This window comes from Cherax quadricarinatus, unplaced genomic scaffold (genome assembly GCF_038502225.1).
Source record: "Cherax quadricarinatus isolate ZL_2023a unplaced genomic scaffold, ASM3850222v1 Contig1992, whole genome shotgun sequence".
Taxonomy (NCBI): Eukaryota; Metazoa; Arthropoda; class Malacostraca; order Decapoda; family Parastacidae; genus Cherax; species Cherax quadricarinatus.
This window is the reverse complement of record NW_027197018.1, coordinates 7,366-28,261: the sequence shown is the minus strand read 5'-3', so window position 1 is coordinate 28,261 and position 20,896 is coordinate 7,366. Positions and strand designations below refer to the sequence as shown.

The following is a 20,896-nucleotide window of genomic DNA, read 5'->3' as shown; positions in this document are numbered from 1 at the left end:
GAAAAAGGAGACAAAAGAGGCACTAAATTACAGACCAGTGTCACTGACCTGTCTAGTTTGCAAAGTCATGGAGAAGATCATCAGGAGGAGAGTGGTGGAGCACCTGGAATGGAACAAGATTATAAACGATAACCAGCACGGATTCATGGAAGGCAAATCCTGTGTCACAAACCTTCTGGAGTTTTATGACAAAGTTACAGAAATGCGACACGAGAGAGAGGGGTGGGTTGATCGCATTTTCTTGGACTGCAAGAAGGCCTTCAACACAGTTCCTCACAAGCGACTAGTGCAGAAACTAGAGGATCAGGCACGTATAACAGGAAGAGCACTGCAATGGATCAGAGAATATCTGACATGGAGGCAACAACGAGTCATGGTACGGGATGAGTGGGCACCTGTGACGAGCGGGGTCCCACAGGGGTCGGTCCTAGGACCAGTGGCCTGGTGGCTAAAGCTCCCACTTCACAAATGGAGAGCCCGGGTTCAATTCCCGGCGGGTGAAAACATTTCAACACGTTTCCTTACATCTGTCGTCCTGTTAACCTAGCAGCAAATAGGTACCTGGGTGTCAGTCGACTGGTGTGGGTCGTATCCTGGGGGACAAGATTTGAGGATCCCAATGGAAATAAGTTAGACAGTCCTCGACGACGCACTGACTTTCTTGGGTTATCCTGGGTGGCCCACCCTCCGGGGTTAAAAATCCGAATGAAATCTTATCTTATGGAAGGGATAGACTCAGAGGTGTCCCTGTTCACAGATGATATGAAGTTAATGAGGAGAATTAAATCAGATGAGGATCAGGCAGGCCTTCAAAGAGACCTGGACAGGCTAGACACGTGGTCCAGTAACTGGCTTCTCGAATTCAATACTGCCAAATGCAAAGTCATGAAGATCGGTAAAGGGCAAAGAAGACCGCAGACAGAGTATAGGCTAGGTAGCCAACGACTGCAAACCTCACTCAAGGAGAAATATCTTGGAGTCAGTATAACACCGAGCACGTCTCCGGAAGCACACATCAACCAGATAACTGCTGCGGCATATGGGCACCTGGAAAACCTGAGATTAGCGTTCCGATACCTAAGTAAGGAATCTTTCAAGACACTGTACACCGTGTACGTCAGGCCCATACTGGAGTATGCAGCACCAGTTTGGAACCCGCACCGGGTCAAGGACATTAAGAAATTAGTGAAAGTGCAAAGGTTTGCGACAAGGTTAGTTCCAGAGCTAAGGGGAATGTCTTACGAAGAAAGGTTAAGGGAAATCGGCCTGAGGACACTGGAGGACAGGAGGGTTAGGGGAGACATGATAACGGCATACAAAATACTGCGTGTAATAGACAAGGTGGACAGAGACAAGATGTTCCAGAGAGGGGACACAGAAACAAAGGGTCACTCTTGGAAGTTGAAGACTCAGATGAGTCACAGGGATGTTAGGAAATATTTCTTCATTCATAGAGTCGTCAGGAAGTGGAACAATCTGGCGAGTGATGTAGTGGAGGCAGGAACCATGCATAGCTGACGAGGTATGACAAAGCTCATGGAGCAGGGAGAGAGAGGGGACCTAGTAGCGTTATGTGAAGAGGCGGGGCCAGGAGCCGAGTTTCGACCCCTGCAACTACAATTAGATGAGTACAATTAGGTGAGTACACACACACACACACACACACACACACACACACACACACACACACCTCGAAGGCGACTGGCCCAGATAAAATCTCTCCATGGATCCTGAGAGAGGGAACAGAATTGTGTGTGCCGCTAGCAGAGCAGCAATCTTCATTAAATCTGTCGAAACAGGGCAACTGCCTAAGGTGTGGAAGACAGCAAATGTAGTTCCAGTTTTTAAGAAAGAAGACAGACAAGCAGCGTTAACCTGCAGGCCAGTGTCACTGACATGTATAGTATGTAAAGTCATGGAGAAGATTATCCAGAGAAGAGTGGTGAAGCACATAGAAAGGGTTGTGCCCATACATAACAATCAGCACAGCTTCAGGGTTGGGAAATCCTGGGTAATAAATCTACTTGAGTTCTACGACTAGGTAACAGAAATAAGACAGGAGAGAAAAGGATGGGTAGATTGCATATTCTTGGACTGTAAGAAGGCTTTCGACACAGCACCACACAAGACACCGGTTCAAAAACTAGAGGAGCAGGCAGGAATAGTAGGGAAAGTATTGCAATGGATCAGGGAATACCTGACAGGAAAGAAACAACTAGTGATGGTACGTGATGAGGTGTCAGAGTGGGCCCATGTGTCGAGTGGGGGTCCACAAGGATCAGTCCTAGGTCCGGTGGTGTTTCTTGTATATGTGAATGATATGATGGAAGGAATAGTTTCAGAGGTGTCCCTGTTCGCCGATGATGTGAAACTAATGAGGAGAATACAAGTGAACGAGTATCAGGTAAGATTACAAGGGGATATGGACAGAATGCAAGCATCGTCTGACAAATGGCTCCTGGAGTTTAACCCCAACAAGTACAAAGTTATGAAGCTTGGGGCAGGATAAAGAAGACTGCAGACAGAGTACAGGCTAGGGGATCAAAGGCTGCAAACCTCCCTTAATTAAGGAAAAGGATCTTGAGGTAAGCACTATATCGAGCAAGTCCCCTTAAACGCATATCAATCAAATAACCGCTGCAGCATATGGGCGCCTTGCAAACCTGAAAATAGCATTTCGACATCTAAGTAAAGAATCATTCATAACACTGTACACTGTGTACTCAGACCCATATTGGAGTATGCAGAACCAGTATGGAACCCATACCTGGGCAAACACGTCAAGAAATTGGAGAAAGTGCGAAAGTTTGCAACAAAGACTAGTCCCGGAGCTGAGGGGTATGCCCTACGAGGACAGGTTAAGGGAACTCAACCTGATGACACCAGAGGATAGGAGGGAAAGGAGGACATGATAACGACGTATGAAATACTGAAAGGAATTGACAAGGTGGACAGGGCTAGAATGTTTCAGAGATGGGACACGGGAACAAGGGGCCACAACTGAAAGTTGAAAACTCAGATGAGTCATAGGGATGTTAGGAAATATTTCCTTAGCCGTAGAGTTGTCAGGAAGTGGAACAATCTAGAGAATTAAGTAGTGGAGGCAAGATCTATACATAGCTTTAAGAAGAAGTATGATAAGGCTCTTGGAGCTGGGGGAGAGTGACCTAGTAGCGACTTGCGGAGAAGCGGGGTCAGGAGCTATGATACGACCACTGCAACCACATATAGGTGAGTACATACAGGTGAGTACACACATACATACGCTCTCGTAGTGTAGTGGTTATCACGTCTGCTTTACACGCAGAAGGTCCCAGGTTCGAGCCCTGGCGAGAGCAGCAATATTTTATCTGGAGAGATGTAATGGAAGCAGGATCCATACATGCCTCTTAGCGCAGAGTGGACCTAGTAACGACCAGTAAATAGGAGAGGCCACGAGTTGTGACTCGACTTGCAACCACAAACAAGTGAGTACACACACACACAGGAAGTGGAACAATCTGGAGAGTGAAGTAGTGGAGGCAGGATCCATACATATCTTTAAGATGAATTACAATAAGGCTCTTGGAGCAAGGAGAGAATGGACCTAATAGCGACTAGCGAAGAGGCGGGGCCAGGAGCTGCGAATTAACTGATCCCTGCAACCACAAATAAGTGAGTATAGGTAGTTGAGTAAACACACACACACACACACACACACACACACACACACACACACACACACACACACACGCGAGCTATTGGAAGAACAGGTATGACAGGAAAGAATATTTGTGAATAAAACTTGTAATATTTTGTTGGTTGGAAGGTTATTATTTTACTGACTGGTTCGTGAAGTAGTGAGAGGCTGGAAAATATCCAAGGTGGCTCCTTGAAGTCTTCCTAGACATTAATTAAGGTCTCTCATGACACTGTTATGTTTGGATAATGTCATCACATACACATATACACACAGAAATTACTGCGGCATATGGACGCCTAGCAAACCTAAGAATAGCATTCATCTCAGTAAGGAATCGTTCATGACCCTGTATACCGTGTACGTTAGGCCCATATTGGCTTATGCAGCTCCAGTTTGGAACCCATACCTAGCCAAGAACGTAAGGAAAATATGTAAACCCGCATTGTAATCTTCAGAGAGAATAAACTTGATTTGATTTGAAAGTGCAAAGGTTTGCAGCAAGACTAGTCCCAGAGCTAAGGGGTATGTCCTACGAGGAGAGGCTAAGGAAAATCGATCTGACGTCACTGGAGGACAGGAGAGATAGGGAGGATATGATAAGGACGTATAAAATACTGAGAAGAATCGACAAGGTGGACAGAGACAGGATGTTCCAGAGATGGGACACAGTAACAAGGGGTCGCAATTGAAAGCTGAAGACTCAGATGAGTCACAGGGATGTTAGGAAGTATTTCTTCACTCATAGAGTTGTCAGGAAGTAGAATAGCCTGAAAAAGTGATGTAGTGGAGGCAGGATCCATACGTAGTTTTAAGAAGAGGTATGATAAAGCTCGTGGAGCAGACAGTGGACCTAGTAGCGACCAGTGAAGAGGCGGGGTCACGAGCTATGAATCGATCCCTGCAACCACAATTAGGTGAGCACAATTAGGAGAGTACAATTAGGTGAGTACAATTAGGTGAGTACATGGTTACCATACATGCAGTAGTGATGTGAGTGGTGAGGTTGGAGTTCCTCTCTACAGTGACGTCAGCCACAATCTCGTTACTTCCTGTTATTTCTCTAAATTTTGCTTGCTCGTAGATTATCATATATTAATGTTAATTAGCACATATTGCCATCATGTCATTACATCAAATAATAATAATAATTTATCATTATTATTATTAAAAAATTTTCGTACATTGAACAACTAATATCAAAATGACTCTTAAGTGTGTTTGGAAGACTGATATAATAGAAGTTTTGTCTTAATTAGTTGTGAAAATTATTAGACATACAGTTTCAGAATTAATATGTTATTGGTACGTGAATTATTATTTATGGATATTACATTTTAAGAAGACTTTGTTCCGATTTTTATCCCAGATTTATTAACCCAACAAGTCAAGCTTTGTGGCTTATTTCTGTGGAATTTTCAACCGTCTTCCTAGAATGTGATCCACACTATACTACTACTACTACTACTACTACTACTACTACTACTACTACTACTACTAATAATAATAATAATAATAATAATAATAATAATAATAATAATAATATCTTTATATCGACAAGTACATGTACAAGGTATACAGTCGTAGCTGACATCAATGACATACTACTATATAGAAAGCCGCTTGTTATGCTGAGCATATCGGGGAAATTGGGTAAATTTTGTCCCAGGATGCGACCCACACCAGTCGACTAACGCCCAGGTACCCTTTTTTTAACTGATGGGTAAACATAGACAACCGGTGTAAGGAAACACGCCCAATGTTTCAACCCTCGCCGGGAATCGAACCCAGACACCTCGCTGTGTGAAGCGAAAGCTTTTGCCACCAAGCCACGGCATTCGTCGCTCAACCTTTGGGACGAGCGGACGTGAGCTGAGCCTGCCCTCTGCTGTCAGCCGGTGACAACTTGGTTTTCTCAAAATGGCGCAGCCGGCAAGAAGAAGGGTAAACACTGTCGGCATAGAAGTGGTGCGTGGGGCTGTGCATGCCCACTCAGCTCAAGTTTTATTACCTGCCATCATCAGGGACACATACGGCATTGCCAACGAAGAGCTGTATGGTGTAGCCTTGAACGGGGCATATAGAATTTTTGTGAAATTTCTCAATGCAAGTGTATATGAGGACATAGTCGCCAGGTTCCAAGATCTTTGTGTACCAGTGAATCCTGCAGTGACGGTAAGGCTACATGATGTGTCCCGCCATTATACATGGGTGAAGATAAGAAATGTACCCTTTGAGGCTAATGAGGCAGACCTACGTGCTGTCTTCGAGAAGTTTGGGACTGTTCATATGGCGACATTGGGGAAATGGAAGGAAGGATCGTATTCTGGGATGCCTGAAGGAAGTTTTTCCTTAAAAATGACATTGAGGCATCCTATTCCTTCCTATATTTTCCTAGAAGACTTCAGGACTCAAGTAATGGTGACTTACGCAGGGCAACAACGTACCTGTCGATTATGCGGTGCCTATGATCACATTGCTGCGCAGTGTGTTAAACAACAGGGTACACAGGCGAAGGAGCAGCATAAGGAGGCATCAGAGGACCTTGAGACGTTGGATTTGGCACGACCTGAGTCGGTTTCCTTGAACAAGGCTTGGAGTGTGGAGGTCGAGGAGGCCTTGAGGGAGGAAGAGTGTGTAACTCTTCCGAGAGAGACATGCACTGCCGGGCAGGCACCGGAGACCAAAGATGTGGTGTCACTGGGTGAGGACAGGGCCGTGGAGGCTACCATTGATTCAGTCCTCCACGACCTGTTAGGGACCCCAGGAGAGGTCACAGTTGAGGGGCTTGTGGGTGCCCTGGATGCTGCTGGGGTTCCAGGTGGTGAGAGGGGGGGAGGCATGTCAGAGACCCAGGTTGAGGCTGGGTTGCAAATTGGCACGGTGGTGGCGGAAGTGCACGGGGATGGCTTCCAGGTGGAGGCGGGGAGAAAGGCTCGAGTGTCACGGAAGAGAGCGGCAGTGCCCTCGGACGTGGACGATGTGGATGTGCTCACTCCGGCACAGCGTTCGGGCAAAAAGGTGTGGGCTGAAGTGGTTGAGCATGGACCTGGGGGGTCCAGGGGCAAGGGGCATGTGAAAGCAGATCACAGAATGGTGATTGAAGATCAAGGGCGTATAAAGGGGAAGGGGGATAAAGGTGGTGCAATACGTAAAGGCAAACCTCCATTGACAAATTCAAGAGTCTCTCTATAAATGTTAATGGTCTGAAAAATTCTAGGAAGTGTGAATGGTTTCATGAGATGCTCATTAGGTATGGTGTAGATGTAGTGTTTGTGCAAGAGCACAACCACAAGCCGGGTTGTATGTTGATGATTGAGGGGTATACTGTATATACGGCACACTCAACGAGATTGAAAGGAGGAGTGGCTATTTTGGTGAGGGAGGCTAGCCCGTTTACTGTACATCATTGTGAGGAGGGGGGTGAGGGGAGGGTTATAAGAGTGGATGGGACATGGGGAAGAGATAAGATGTCTTTTGTGTGTGTTTATGGTCCGGCGGAGGGGGACAGTCGAGTGAAGAATGAGTTTGTACGTGAAGTGTTGGTGTATCACTTAAGGTCGCTTCCAGCATTAGCTGTGGTGGGAGGGGACTGGAATTGCGTTATACGCCGCAAGGATGTGGAACCTAGGGGAGCAGGATATTGTTCTGGCGTTCTGAGGGACCTGTTAACCGGGGTGGGGTTGGTGGATGTAGAGGGGGGGGCGGCGTGGGAGGTGCAGCACACCTTTGTGAGGCAGGGGTATGCTGCACGGCTGGACAGGATATACGTGACAAGGAAAGCTGTGGTGCGGAGTGTAAGGGTTTTGGATGTCTTTTTTTCTGATCATAGAGGTGTTTTGGTGGATTTGGGATGGGAGGGTCGGCCGAACAGGTATAAGAGTTATTGGAAATTGAATGTTCGGTTGCTTCAAGATGTTGAGGGGAGGGTCCTATTTGCACAATGGTGGAAAGGCTTATGGGAAGGGATGGAAGTCAATGGGGATGTGTTGAGATGGTGGGATGTGACGGCGAAGACGAGGATTCGAGAGTTCTATGTCCGACAGGGAAGGCACGAGAATCAGTTGGCTTATGGGCTTATTAGGTATCTTGAGGGGCAGTTAAGGGAGTATCATGAGAGAGGAAGGGGGGGGATGGGAGCCCCTGTGGCTGACATAGAAGGAGTGAAGGAACGCCTAATGGAAGTGCAAAATGAGAGGTTTGATGCGGCAAGGGTTTTAGGGGGGTTGGAGGAGGTCATGTGGGGTGATAGACCATCGGCGTGTGTCCTGCGAGGGCAGGGGCGCCGGCGCGTTGCAATGGAAATGGTGGGTTTGAGAGTTCTTGAGGACATAGAGGGGTATAGGGAGGGACAAGATTTGGTGACAACGGAGGGGATGGGAGGGTATGTTGATTCTTGGCTTAGTGCACATATGAGGAGTGTGGGTGTGAGAGAGGGGGCTTTAAGAGAGACAGGGGGATGGGTGCGGAGTGTGCTGGACAGGGACGACAGGGAACAGTTACAGGGGCCTATTGTGGAGGAAGAGGTGTGGACGGCTTTAATGAGTATGAGCAGGGGTAAGGCACCGGGGATAGATGGGCTGCCTGCGGAGTTTTACATACAGCATTGGGGAGTATTAAAAGATTTTTTGGTGCAATTATTTAATATCATAAAAGAGAGGGGTGCGTTGGGACCTTTGCAGGCGACAGCACTAGTAGTTTTGGTGCCAAAGGGTGAAAGTCAGTGCACAGTGAGAGATTACCGGATGATATCACTCATGTGTGCAGACTACAAACTTTTTGCAAAAATTTTGGGTAATCGTATAAAAAAGGTCATTGGAAAGGTAATAGTGAGGGGTCAATATGGGATTCCGGGGAGATCAATGTATGAGGGGCATGGGGTTATTAGAAGGTTTATTGAGGGTCCACAAGAGGGGGAACGTGGGGTATTGGCGTTGGATTGGAGAACGGCATATGACAGTGTCGAGAGGGAGGCTCTGTGGAGAATCATGGAGTGGCAAGGGTTCGGGGAGGACATTGTGAATTGGGCACGTACTTTATATCGGGGAGCTGGGATGTGTGTACAGATAAATGGGAGGGTGGGGTTGCATGTGAAAATGGGCAGGGGATTGAGGCAAGGTTGCCCGTTGTCACAAATATTATTTGCATGTTTACAGAATCCGTTTTATAGGGCAGTGGAAAGGTGCATACAGGAGGGGGTAAGGGAGGACATACGAGGTGGGAGTCCCAGTATCATAGGTTACGTTGATGACACAACTGTCCTAGTGAGTGGGAGGGAGGGATTGGAGGGTCTGGAGAGAGTTATAGACGTTTTTGGGATGGCAACAGGTATGGCAGTGAATGTGCATAAATCTAAGCTCATGATATTGGGTGAATGGGATGGGCAGGAGGGCGGGGGTGGGGGGGTGAGGTGGAGTGTCGTGGACCGGGTGAAAATTTGTGGAGTTGTGTATATGGGTAATGCTCAGATGGCGAGGGAGAATAATTCAAAGGGTGTGGTAGATAGGGTATTGGGAAGATTGTCAGGATTGAGGCCGACACATCTTACGCTACACCAGAGGGTCATTGTGGTCAATGTGCTTTTGTACAGTAAAATATGGCATGTGGCAGCTTTGTACCCTTTGGTGTATGGGGATGTCCGGAGATTGTTGAGCAGAGTTTTCCGTTTTATCTGGGGTTCGGGATGCGATTGGTTGAAAAGAGAGGTGGTAACACTTCCGGTGGCCTTGGGAGGGCTGGGGTTAATTCATTTGGAAAGAAGGTTGAAGTGTGTATATGTGAAACATGGGTTGCTAAGGGCTCGGGGGGAAGGGAGTGGAGGGTTGGGGATGCTGCAGGGAGATCTTCGGAGATGGTGGAAGGGACAAGATTTGAGAGATGGTGAGGAGTTGTTGCGTCTATTGATGATGGTCAGAGAGCCGAGAAACATGCGGGTAGGGTCCATGGAGAGGAAGATATGGCCTAGGGTGGTAGTGGCAACGGAAGGAGTGTACCCGATGTACGCATGGGAAGACATTTGGGGCCGATTAAAAGGGTTACGCATCCGGCCACGCGTGAGGGAGGTAATGTATAGGTTTCTTCACGGAATATTGCCGTCTGGGGTTGTTTTACGAAATAGGCGAATAAGGGAGGGTGGGGTGTGTCAGGTTTGTGGGGTAGATGAATCAGCTTTTCATGTAGTTTATTTTTGTGAAAGCCTAGGGATTGTGCGGGAATGGTTAGGGAAAGTAATCCGGTATGTGGGGGGGAAAGGGTTGTCGGTTTTGAGAGCGCTTAGTTTAGATGTAGGTGGGGTTGGGGTAAAGGTTCAAAGGGCAGTGGCTTACTTAATGGTTGATTTTGTGTATATATCATGGGCAATGAGAGACAAAGGGGCGGAGGAACGTAGGATGGCCATAGCAGCATCCTTTTATAGAACAAAGTGTCGCAACAGGGAAATATATGGTAGGAGGTGGGAGAGGGATTTCTCGGAGGGCTACAGGGACTTTCTTTTGAGGGATTTATGGTCTTTATAAGCGGTCAGGGGCATGAACGGGCTGGCCTTCCCAGGGGGGGGGGGGGTGTTGCAGAGGACGATTGTGTGAGTGTGTGTGGAATTGTGTGAGGAAAGGATGTTGAGGTGATATTCAATGTGATATTCAATGTAATGTCTTGGTGTTATTGTGAACACCGATGATTATAATTTATCTAAGGATTCCTTCATGTTTTGTAAGGATGTACATAAGCATGTTAGTATATAAGCATATTTTAACCTGTAATTATACATGTCTACCTATATATGAGCAATGTAACTTGTCATAATAATGAGGTTTCATACCTGTTTTTTAACTAGTGGAACGTTCTGGTATTGTATATAATGTAAGATCTTGCCTGGGGTGTTTTTGCTTATATATTGTTACAGATGTTTTTTTTTTTTTTTTTTTTTTTTACATTTTCATTATATATGTTCAAGTGAATGAGTTTAGGAGTTTAAGTAATCTCTGCAATAGCAGGTCATGTGATACACATGTCATATTTTAGATGTCTAATGTTGTCCATTCTCTGTAGGATGTGATGTATAGATTATCTCCGGCAGTGTAAATAATCTGTCTGCAGGAGGGAATAATGTGTAAATTTATTTATTATTGTGGTAGGTTTATGTGTGTAGCGTGTTTTTAGGGTGATATATAAGATGCTAATTACTATCAAGAACTATTGGTGGTTATGAGTAGTGACGGCAGACACAGTTACTAGGCATGTGAGGGGGGGGGGGGGTTGAAGTGTCAGCGGTAGTGTCTTAAACCCACCACCGTGCACGATATTAATTATTACCATAGGGTATATGAGGGTAGGGTGGATTGTGTTCTATGGTGGATGTGAGCCATCAGGTTCAGACATTCCTTGTATTATAGTGTCAGCCGTTTAGCTGGCTGGATTGTGTTTATATATATATTGTCATTGAAGTTTTTAATGGTTTTGCAAATGTGTATGTATAAGAGTTTTGTCACTGTGTATTTAAGGTGAAAGTGGCACGTTTTCATGGGGGGGGAAGTGTAAGCTTTACTGGGTGGGTTGTATGTGTATGTGTATGTGTATGTATATATATATATATGTGTATATATGTATATATATATATATATATATATGTTTATGTATGTATGTATATATATATATATATATATATATATATATATATATGTATATATGTATGTATATATGTATGTATATATGTATATAAGACCACCTTTTCATGTGAAGCACAGTACGTACAAGAGATGTTTGATTTGAGTGCAGCAGCCAGTTCTGTCATTATATATGTGCTTCTTCAGTACTGTGTAGTCACAGTTGATTATTGTTCACTGCCTGTATCTTGTTACATATTGATTATGTACCCATATATTTTTGTACCTGAGTTTTAAATAAAATATAAAAAAAAACTTGGCAGACGATGCAACATCCCCCCAATGAAAAGCAGGGGTGTCACTTGCACGTTAAGAGACCATACAATAAGTGTCAAGGGCCCGAGACTGTTCAACTGCCTCCCAGCATACATACCTGGAGTTTACCTGGAGAGAGTTCCGGGGGTCAACGCCCCCGCGGCCCGGTCTGTGACCAGGCCTCCTGGTGGATCAGAGCCTGATCAACCAGGCTGTTGCTGCTGGCTGCATGCAAACCAACGTACGAGCCACAGCCCGGCTGATCAGGAACTGACTTTAGGTGCTTGTCCAGTGCCAGCTTGAAGACTGCCAGGGGTCTGTTGGTAATCCCCCTTGTGTGTGCTGGGAGGCAGTTGAACAGTCTCGGGCCCCTGACACTTATTGTATTACCTGGAGTTTACCTGGAGAGAGTTCCGGGGGTCAACGCCCCCGCGGTCTCTTAACGTGCTAGTGACACCCCTGCTTTTCATTGGGGGGATGGTGCATCGTCTGCCAAGTCTTTTGCTTTCGTAGTGAGTGATTTTCGTGTGCAAGTTCGGTACTAGTCCCTCTAGGATTTTCCAGGTGTATATAATCATGTATCTCTCCCTCCTGCGTTCCAGGGAATACAGGTTTAGGAACCTCAAGCGCTCCCAGTAATTGAGGTGTTTTATCTCCGTTATGCACGCCGTGAAAGTTCTCTGTACATTTTCTAGGTCAGCAATTTCACCTGCCTTGAAAGGTGCTGTTAGTGTGCAGCAATATTCCAGCCTAGATAGTACAAGTGACCTGAAGAGTGTCATCATGGGCTTGGCCTCCCTAGTTTTGAAGGTTCTCATTATCCATCCTGTCATTTTTCTAGCAGATGCGATTGATACAATGTTATGGTCCTTGAAGGTGAGATCCTCCGACATAATCACTCCCAGGTCTTTGACGTTGGTGTTTCGCTCTATTTTGTGGCCAGAATTTGTTTTGTACTCTGATGAAGATTTAATTTCCTCATGTTTACCATATCTGAGTAATTGAAATTTCTCATCGTTGAACTTCATATTGTTTTCTGCAGCCCACTGAAAGATTTGGTTGATGTCCGCCTGGAGCCTTTCAGTGTCTGCAATGGAAGACACTGTCATGCAGATTCGGGTGTCATCTGCAAAGGAAGACACGGTGCTGTGGCTGACATCCTTGTCTATGTCGGATATGAGGAACAAGATGGGAGCGAGTACTGTGCCTTGTGGAACAGAGCTTTTCACCGTAGCTGCCTCGGACTTTACTCTGTTGACGACTACTCTCTGTGTTCTGTTAGTGAGGAAATTATAGATCCATCGACCGACTTTTCCTGTTATTCCTTTAGCACGCATTTTGTGCGCTATTACGCCATGGTCACACTTGTCGAAGGCTTTTGCAAAGTCTGTATATATTACATCTGCATTCTTTTTGTCTTCTAGTGCATTTAGGACCTTGTCGTAGTGATCCAATAGTTGAGACAGACAGGAGCGACCTGTTCTAAACCCATGTTGCCCTGGGTTGTGTAACTGATGGGTTTCTAGATGGGTGGTGATCTTGCTTCTTAGGACCCTTTCAAAGATTTTTATGATATGGGATGTTAGTGCTATTGGTCTGTAGTTCTTTGCTGTTGCTTTACTGCCCCCTTTGTGGAGTGGGGCTATGTCTGTTGTTTTTAGTAACTGTGGGAGGACCCCCGTGTCCATGCTCCCTCTCCATAGGATGGAAAAGGCTCGTGATAGGGGCTTCTTGCAGTTCTTGATGAACACAGAGTTCCATGAGTCTGGCCCTGGGGCAGAGTGCATGGGCATGTCATTTATCGCCTGTTCGAAGTCATTTGGCGTCAGGATAACATCGGATAGGCTTGTGCTAATCAAATTTTGTGGCTCTCATAAAAAATTCATTTTGATCTTCGACTCTCAGTCTGGATAGCGGCTTGCTAAAAACTGAGTCATATTGGGACTTGAGTAGCTCACTCATTTCCTTGCTGTCATCTGTGTAGGACCCATCTTGTTTAAGTAGGGGCCCAATACTGGACGTTGTTCTCGATTTTGATTTAGCATAGGAGAAGAAATACTTTGGGTTTCTTTCGATTTCATTTATGGCTTTTAGTTCTTCCCGCGATTCCTGACTCCTAAAGGATTCTTTTAGCTTAAGTTCGATGCTTGCTATTTCTCTGACCAGTGTCTCCCTACGCATTTCAGATATATTGACCTCTTTTAGCCGCTCTGTTATTCTTTTCCGTCGCCTGTAAAGGGAGCGCCTGTCTCTTTCTATTTTACATCTACTCCTCCTTTTTCTTAGAGGAATAAGCCTTGTGCATACATCGAGTGCCACCGAGTTAATCTGTTCTAGGCATAAGTTGGGGTCTGTGTTGCTTAGTATATCTTCCCAGCTTATATCGGTTAGGACATAAGGGGGATTACCAACAGACCCCTAGCAGTCTTCAAGCTGGCACTGGACAAGCACCTAAAGTCGGTTCCTGACCAGCCGGGCTGTGGCTCGTACGTTGGTTTGCGTGCAGCCAGCAGCAACAGCCTGGTTGATCAGGCTCTGATCCACCAGGAGGCCTGGTCACAGACCGGGCCGCGGGGGCGTTGACCCCCGGAACTCTCTCCAGGTAAACTCCAGGTAAATTAAAAAGGCACTGTATGATCAGTTTGGTTACAGGGCTTCCTTATGAATATTTTGATAACAATGTAAACCGAATCCTTTCGGCTATGATTCGAACGTTCTACACATAAAGTGCCTTGGTAAAGCACAAGAACGGAACTCTGACCACCTTCAGGTCGCTTTCCTGTATTATTCGAGACCAGAATGCAAGAGGATTTCTCCTTAAGGAAACACTTGAAGAATTGAGACACTAGTGCAACACATGGAAACCTTTACTGAAGAAACGTTTCGCCACACAGTGGCTTCATCAGTCCAATACAAAGTAGAAATGGGTAAGGAGAGGAGGAATTCGAGGTAATCAGTCCCTCAGCCTGGAATCGATGTGTTCAGTCCATCACTCTTGTAGGAAATGCAGCATAGGGCCAGAGAGGTGGCTTATATACGGCAGTCAGATGAGTTGAAGCGGGAGGAGGCGGGATCACAGTGGGACCTGCCACTTGTGTAAGTAGGTCTTCGTCTAAAGCTTGGGCAAGCGTTGAAGTCTTTGTACCAAGGTCTCATGATGTTGCAGTCTGACAGATGTGGTGAATGGTTTTGAAAACCGACAAGTTGAAGAATTGAGACACTAGTGCAACACATGGAAACCTTTATTGAAGAAACGTTTCGCCACACAGTGGCTTCATCAGTCCAATACAAAGTAGAAATGGACTGAACACATCGATTCCAGGTTGAGGGACTGATTATTTCGAACTCCTCCTCTCCTTACCCATTTCTACTTTGTATTGGACTGATGAAGCCACTGTGTGGCGAAACGTTTCTTCAATAAAGGTTTCCATGTGTTGCACTAGTGTCTCAATTCTTCAACTTGTCGGTTTTCAAAACCATTCACCACAAGGAAACACTTGCCACGACCAGCAAGATGTTTCAGGCCTGCAGGCTGTTTGGCCTTCCCAACACCGCTGCCATAATTTTATTTTCTAACTCTTTTTACATTTAATGGTAGGATTAATCAGTCACATTCATTCCTGACTTACTCTATTTAATGTGGATGATGTATATATGACAGGTATGTCTGTAAGGAGAGGCAACTACCTGAAGAGAATGAGAACAAATGGTGCAGACTAATACTGAACGCCACGAGAAGGACGTCTATATAACCCGGTAAAAGCGTGTATCCAAGCACAGTGTCCCTGTCTCCATACCTTCCACTTCGTATTGCTGTAAGCTTTTGTTTGTGTAACATTGGCAATCATATGAAACTTGAGCTATTCTCCCATCACATACTGTATGTGGCTAGCTAATTATTGGTTCTGCCTTGGATATCCACAGGAGCCTGAGTAACGACAGTGTACAGCTGTCAGAAGTTATGTTGAGTGCAGCACTACAGCAGGTGTGTCTTGTGGTGGCACTGATACCCCTGGTGGCATACTCTTCCTACTTGGAGCCCTCATTTACCTGTGCCAGCACTGTCACCAGGTACTCCACGATTCCAAGCGCTAAATGGATGACGAAAACAGTAACATTGTTCACTGAGAGGAAAAATAGCAAGTCGCTTCTTCCGGGAGAGCAGCTTCCGCTGGATACCAATAGCTATTTACCACCACCAGTGCCAGGATATCTTCCACCCGTGGTCACCTACCTCCCGGCGCCAACATTTATTAGCTTATCGCCAACCATGTACGAACAACCTAGAACCCTGGTGGGTCATATAGTGACTGCCCCGTGTCGCTGTGACACCTGCTCCTACGTAGCGCAGATGAATCCCTGCATATGTGAGAGGCAATTCATATGTAATGGGGCAGAACCAGCACTGTAAATTTTGGCAGGACGTTAATGGCACCAGGAGTCTCGGATCTTGAAAACACTTTCACCATAAAAAAAATACAATTTACTATAAGATACTGTTGTCTTAACTTCGGTTCCATAAGTGTGTTGGTATTTTGTGATTTTCATCGTAGTTTGTAGATGTGGATCAAAGTCATTTCTAAACTTATTTGTTGACTTTTCTTAGAATTTGCAAGAATAATTTAAGGTGAAATAACACATGTGCAAGTAATGTGACCTTTTACTGCGGCAACGTTTCGCTCACCAAGAGCTTGACTAACCTCCTGGAAAGCAAAACGTTGCCACAATAAAATGTCACATTAGTTACACATGTTTCCTTTTACCTAACATTATTGTCGGTAATTCTACGAACATTACTACTAAAATAATTTTGAAGATGTTAAATTTGTATTGATGAAGTGAAAGTTAAGACACTTGTGCAACATCTGGTTATCTTTATTGTAGACGTTTCGCCATCCAGTGGCTTTATCAATACAGATTCTTGGACATAATTAGAAAACAGAAGAACTATATACAAAAGATGAGGTAATCAGTCCCTCAGCCTTGGAGGTGGTGTTTACAACACCGTGGTTGTAGAGATTCTGAAGCACAGGTAAGGAGACTGGCGCTTATATAGGCGTCAGTGAAGAGAGACGTGTAGCAGACGAGGGCATAGTCACTGGTAGGCGGGATTCCCCAGTGGAAGTAGGTCCTTCCCAAATTGATGGGCTAGTTGTAGGAGTCGTGAAGAAGGTCATGTAGATGTCCTCTGAATCAAGATACCATGATGTTGCAGTGCCTGACAAGTTGTTGTGCAAGAGGACATCTACATGACCTTCTTCACGACTTCTGCAACTAGCCCATCAATTTGGGAAGGACCTACTTCCACTGGGGAATCCCGCCTACCAGTGACTATGCCCTCGTCTGCTACACGTCCCTCTTCACTGACGCCTATATAAGCGCCAGTCTCCTTACCTGTGCTTCAGAATCTCTATAACCACGGTGTTGTAAACACCACCTCCAAGGCTGAGGGGCTGATTACCTCATCTTTTGTATATAGTTCTTCTGTTTTCTAATTATGTCCAAGAATCTGTATTGATAAAGCCACTGGATGGAGAAACGTCTACAATAAAGATAACCAGATGTTGCACAAGTGTCTTAACTTTCATCTTGTCGGTATTGTATACCTGTCTTGCACAACATAAATTTGTATTAAACATTATGAATGTAATTACTCCTTACACGACGTATTTCACTTGCTGTTTCTACAATCAGTTAATTGCTGACAACAATAGGAAATGTTTAGGTATGATAATAACCTGAAAGAGGCAATTTTTCATTATTAACAACAAATGCAATACTATTGTATTGCTGTATATTGTGCCTTCCTGTGTTCACACCTCCCCTACACACGTCATCTGTGTTCACAACTCCAGTACACACGTCATCTGTGTTCACACATCTAGTACACACGTCATCTGTGTTCACACCTCCCCTGCACACGTCATCTGTGTTCACACCTCTACACACGTCATCTGTGTTCACACCTCCTCTGCACACGTCATCTGTGTTCACACCTCCCCTACACACGTCATCTGTGTTCACACCTCTGCACACGTCATCTGTGTTCACACCTCCCCTACACACGTCATCTGTGTTCACACCTCCCCTACACACGCCATCTATGTTCACACCTCCAGTACACACATCATCTGTGTTCACACCTCCCCTACACACGTCATCTGTGTTCACACCTCTCCCACACACGCCATCTATGTTCACACCTCCAGTACACATGTCATCTGTGTTCACACCTCCAGTACACACGTCACCTGTGTTCACACGTCCAGTACACACGTCACCTGTGTTCACACCTCCAGTACACACGTCATCTGTGTTCACACCTCCAGTACACATGTCATCTGTGTTCACACCTCCAGTACACACGTCATCTGCGTTCACACCTCCAGTACACATGTCACCTGTGTTCACACCTCCAGTACACACGTCACCTGTGTTCACACCTCCAGTACACACGTCACCTGTGTTCACACCTCCAGTACACACGTCACCTGTGTTCACACCTCCAGTACACACGTCACCTGTGTTCACACCTCCAGTACACACGTCACCTGTGTTCACACCTCCAGTACACACGTCACCTGTGTTCACACCTCCAGTACACATGTCACCGTGTTCACACCTCCAGTACACACGTCACCTGTGTTCACACCTCCAGTACACACGTCACCTGTGTTCACACCTCCAGTACACACGTCACCTGTGTTCGCACCTCCAGTACACACGTCATCTGTGTTCACACCTCCAGTACACATGTCATCTGTGTTCACACCTCCAGTACACACGTCACCTGTGTTCACACCTCCAGTACACACGTCACCTGTGTTCACACCTCCAGTACACACGTCACCTGTGTTCACACCTCCAGTACACACGTCACCTGTGTTCACACCTCCAGTACACACGTCATCTGCGTTCACACCTCCAGTACACACGTCATCTGCGTTCACACCTCCAGTACACACGTCATCTGCGTTCACACCTCCAGTACACATGTCACCTGTGTTCACACCTCCAGTACACACGTCACCTGTGTTCACACCTCCAGTACACACGTCATCTGTGTTCACACTGTACACGTCTTCAGTGTTCCCTCCACTACACACGTCTTGAAAGGAACGGTTCCAGTTGCTCTAGGATATCTTCCAATACCAGGTATTTACGGCAAATAAGACGAAAGACCGAACGCCAGGTTTGTTTCCTTGTGAGATAAGTAATTATAACATGTATACAACTACTACAAAATGAAAGAAAAAATATTTTAAGATAGCTTTGAAATTTTTGCAAAGATAAAAAATACTCATAACCTAGAAAGAAAACAAAGATTGATGGTTTGAGGATGTTTTCTTGCAAAATATCTAATCGATAAGTTCTTCTGAATTAGTGTATTATATAAATGAGTTGCCACAGCAATAAATTCTATTACTATCGTTTTCAATAAGAAAAATACCACTGGGAATGAAATTCATTATTAGAAAATTAATTACAGTGCAAGTGTACGATGTCAACAACCTATCGATGAATTCTCAACTGATATATATGTGATGAATTAATGTGATAATATGCACACACGATGCGATAAAGCAGTCCGGTGTTAACCATGTTCTTACTGGCAAGTAAATAATTCCAGAACAACGACCCTTACATTATTATTATAATCAAAAAGAAGCGCTAAGCCACAAGGGCTATACAGCGCTGCAGGGTAGGGAAGGAAGCAAGGGAATTGGATGGCAGAAGGGAGGGGGGATGATCAGCAGGTTACAGAAAACAGCGGGGCAGGGGATAGTACGGGGGTAGAAGGTAGCAAGAGATTGAAGTAGAAAGGGCTGAAGGTATCAGAATTTGTGAAGTAAGTCAGTCGTTGTCAAAAAGTCAATGAGAGAGTCCGGATGAAAGGTGGGTCCATCAGCGAGAAGGGAAGGTAAAGAGAGAGCAGCGGAGCGAAGACGACGACAGAGGTAAATTCTGCGTGCTCGTTGATAAAGTGGGCAGTCCAACAGAATGTGGCTGACTGATAATGGAGCTTGGCAATTCTCACAGAGAGGAGCAAGACGCCTCTCCATGAGATATCCATGAGTAAGACGAGTATGGCCAATGCGAAGACGGGAGAGAGTAGTCTCCCAACCTCGACATTGGTGATAAGAAGACGGCCAGTGACCTATACTCGGTTTAATAGACTGAAGTTTGTTGCCGAGCATAGTAGACCAACGTTGTTGCCAACGGGTGTGAAGGTGGGAAGATATTGCAGCAAAATAGTCCGTAAATGGAATACCTCTATAAGAAACTGGTAGGTCATGTACTGCTGACCGCGCAGCAGTGTCTGCCTGTTCATTGCCCTGTACGTCAACATGACCAGGGACCCAACAAAAAACAATATCTTTATGCTTGGTAAAGATGCGGCGTAGCCAAAGTTGGATACGGAGGACTAAGGGGTGAGGTGTATCAAATTTTTGTATAGCCTGTAAAGCACTAAGGGAGTCTGAGACAACCACAAAAGATGACACAGGCATAGATGCAATACGGATAAGTACTGTAAGGATGGCATATAATTCAGCAGTAAAAATACTAGCCGAAGATAGTAAATGCCCTTGTACGACGCTGTCCGGAAACACTGCTGCGAATCCTACGCCGTCAGAAGACTTAGAGCCATCTGTGTACACAGCAATGGCATGAGAATGAGAGTGAAAGTGGTCAAGAAAAAGAGAGCGGGAAGCGACCGTAGACAGTTGGGCTTTCGAGCAAGGGAGGGAGAAAGAACAGACTCGAACAGCTGGAACTTCCCAGGGGGGTAGGGAAAAGTGAGATGCTACATGTACATAGAAAGGTGGTAGTTGAAGAGAAGACAAGAGCGAATGAAGGCGAAGAGAGAAGGGACGGAGTAAATAGGGGCGTCGAACAAATAAAGAATGTCTACTAATATCAGTGACCATTCTATAAATTGAAGGATTGCGGAGATCATGAGAGCGTACATAGTAGCGCAGGCAATGGGCATCATGGCGATCGGATAAGGATGGAACGTTCGCTTCTGCATAGAGGCTCTCGACAGGGGAAGAGCGGAAAGCACCAAGGCATAAACGTAATCCTTGGTGATGAATGGGGTTAAGGTTAGAGAGAGTAGCAGGAGATGCCGCTGAATAGATCTGGTCACCATAATCAAGTTTCGATAAAATAAGGGTGGAATGTAGGCGAAGGAGGGTTCGACGATCAGCTCCCCACGAAAGATGAGCAAGGGTTTTAAGAAGGTTCAGCCGGCTGTGACAAGTTGCCTTCAGAGAGGTAATGTGAGGTTTCCAGGATAACC

General features: G+C 45.5%; 1 non-coding gene across 1 annotated transcript; it reads left to right on the top strand.

Moving 5' to 3' along the window:
- Window positions 1-3,265: 3,265 nt before the first annotated feature.
- On the top strand, window positions 3,266-3,338 carry TRNAV-UAC (transfer RNA valine (anticodon UAC)). Its single transcript has one exon. It is a non-coding gene; the product is annotated as a tRNA-Val (tRNA).
- Window positions 3,339-20,896: the final 17,558 nt, after the last annotated feature.